A 3,086-nucleotide genomic window follows, 5' to 3' on the forward strand; every position below is an offset into this window, starting at 1 on the left:
TCCCGATGTCTTTGTCTGTCCCTGAGTCAGCTCCTCTTCAAGTCCAGCTGCTCAGCAAGAGTGCCTGGTTTTCTAAACCTCGGAGTTCATCATCAGGGCCTTTGGCTTTCCCTGTTTGCTATGGGCACCGCTGAAATTCAGATCACAAGGCCCTGTGTCCCCCACACTTCCTTTCCGTGAATGGCAGCTGTCCGTCACACCAGCGGACATGGGTGGTTTCTGGACTTTCCAGCTGGCCGGGCGAAGGTCTGTGTCGGAGAGCGGACTGTGGGGAGCCTGCTGTCTGTCCCGGAGCGCTGCACTCACAGGCAGGCTGACGGAGGCCCCAGCCAAAGGAGTGGGTGTTGCTTTCGTTTTTTAATCATCGTTTTCTATTCCATTTATTTATCTCTTCTCAGTGGGGTGCCCCGTTGGCTGGTGAATACAGTCCTCGAGAATAAAGCCGACTTTCCCAAGTCACTATCTATTCCGATCAAAATCATTTAGATGGGCTGTTCTGACAGCGCATATAGGTTGTTCTCTTTGGATGATAGTTCATTTGGGGGACTTTTCAGAGTGTTCCCATCTGACTGAGAAATACAGAATGGGTTTTGTTCTCAGTAGTTTCAGAAAACCATCAGCTGGCACTCGCAGTGCACCATGATCATGAGCAACTGACTGGTTGGCCTGAGAAATTGCATCGAAGGCGTTTGTGGCCATTTCCTCGGTGACGATATACGGGGGATGTTTCTGTGATCACTCTGGCCAGGCTTTAAGGACCCCCAGTTCCGAGGGCTGGATTGGCAAACGGGTACATTTGTTCTCCAGGTTGCTATGGACTCATTCCTGGACCCTTTAGGAGATGAACTGAATTCCAGAGTAAAATATATCAGAAGTTGTTCTCCAAGTGGGTCAGATTTTACCCTGTGGCAGCCTTATTGGACTTGCTGGAACTCCATGGAAGGGTTCTGCTCAGGTTCTGAAAACTGTTCCCCGGGCTGGGTCTGAGGCAGCCCTGTGACGGGTCCTTCCATTTCGGTTCTGCCTGCTGATCATCCTCCCCCAGCTCCGGGCCACGGTCCCTGCTACAGACAGCACCTCTTGTCGTCTGTCCTCTTCTGCCCACTTTGGCTTTCTCATCTCGATTTAGCTCAGAATCCTGGGAGTCCATCCTCGCCCCCCACCCTGCTCCTGCCGCCCCGTAGTCACAGGTCTCTCTCGGGCCCTTCCCACCCCCGCCTCACTGTTTCCTCTCTCCTTGGACTCCTACTTCTCAACCTCCAAGCAGGCTCTGCTGGGTCTTTCCCATCCATCTTACAAACAGACGGACAAATGAACAAATCTCCACGCACCTCAAAACCCTCCTCAAAGCCGGCCTTCCTCTCGGGCTGCAATCCACCATGTCGTTGAAAATGTTTCTTTGTAGAATTTTAACAGCAGGACGCAATCGCCCAGGTTTTTCTGGCTGCAAACGCAATGCTTGCTCGGCCTGCTCTCTACACCTCACCTGCATTGTTTAGCTCCCTTGCTCACACCAGCCTCCGGGGACGTGGGCGAGTGGCTGGCTGCCAGGAGACACCTCTGTTTTCTGTTTCTCTAACCACCCTGTCTGTCTTGGCTTGTTCCTGACATACCTCTTACTCAATCCATGTAGGCATCCAAGCCTCCTTCTGTTCCAGGCATGCTACCAGTTTGTATTTCTGGGTAAAGTGCCCGGGACACCTGCACCCCGCTTTCTGCCACTGGCTCGGATTCAGTCCAATTACAACTCCCACTCTTCACCTTCCTTAAAAAGTCCAAAGGGAGTTTCTTTTAAATCTAGATGAAGAAGAAGTGTGGTGAATTGCTGGGAGCTGAGTAGTCATTCCTAAAGACATGCCACTTTTATTTATTTTTATTTTTTTATTGAGTTTTAGAGAGAGAGGAAGGGAAAGGGAGAGGAAGAGAGAGAGAGAGAGAGAGAGAGAGAGAGAGAGAGAGAGAGAGAGAGAGAGAAGAGAGAGAGAGAGAGAAACATTGATGTGAGAGCCAAACATCAATCGGCTGCCTCCTGTACGCCCCCCACTAGGGATCGAGCCCGCATCCTGGGCATGTGCCCTGACCAAGATTCAAACCGGCAACCTTTCGGTGCACAGGATGACACTCAACCAACTGAGCCACACTGGCCAGAGCAAGGCGTGCCCCTTTTAAAAGAGAGCTTCCATTCCCAGTTGCTACAACAATATGAAATAGTTGAGATTGATGAGAGTTAATGACGACCTATCAGTCCTCACTTTATTAGGAGAATCATCCATCATCATGTATGGGGTGGTGAGAAGGTGCCCCCATACCCGAAGAGCCCCCTCATAGTCTGGGAGGAGGGGAGAGGGAGCACCGGTCATGGCAGGCCTAAGGATGAAGCGTGTGTGACATCCCAGCACAGGGGCGGGCTGTTAGCAGGACTGTTTAATGCTAGAAGCAAGCTCACTGTGCTTTTTAGCCTCTCTTACTCCCGGATGCTCTGTCCACTGGAGGCAGTCAGGATCCTGGCCAAGGAGCAAGTTCACTGTGGGCCTGAGCCGGGCCAGCTGACCATGGTGTATAGCTTTCTCTGCAGACTGCAGGAAGGGGCAGGCTCCCCCATCCGACGCTCCTACCAACGGCCCAGGTCGTCCTGGGTGTGGCCATTGCTTTGCCAAAGTCCTTGGTCCAGGCTAAGGCCAGGGAGGTGGCTGAGGACACTCCCAAGCCTGTCTGTTGACTGTTCCCAGTGAGGACCCCTGGCTGGCTGGGTGGGGGGAGGGACAATTCTGTGTCAGGTGGTGTCCTGGATGCTAAGCCCTGAGGGCCATGAGTGGGGACCTGGGTTAAAAGCCTGGCTTCATTCTTCCCACATGTGTCTGTGACAAGTTAGACAACTTCTGTGAGCCTCCCTGTATGTGTGAAGTGCTTTGTAAACTGGGGTGCAGTGTGGATCTGGGTGATCATTTCATGAACATCTTTAAATAAAGAGTGTTTTTTGTTTGTTTTTTTAATATATTTTTATTGATTTCAGAGAGGAAGGGCGAGGGAAGAGAGAGATAGAAACATCAATGACGAGAAAGAATCATTGATCGGCTGCCTCCTGC

The sequence above is a fragment of the Myotis brandtii genome, unplaced genomic scaffold (assembly GCF_000412655.1).
Source record: "Myotis brandtii unplaced genomic scaffold, ASM41265v1 scaffold180, whole genome shotgun sequence".
Classification (NCBI taxonomy): domain Eukaryota; kingdom Metazoa; phylum Chordata; class Mammalia; order Chiroptera; family Vespertilionidae; genus Myotis; species Myotis brandtii.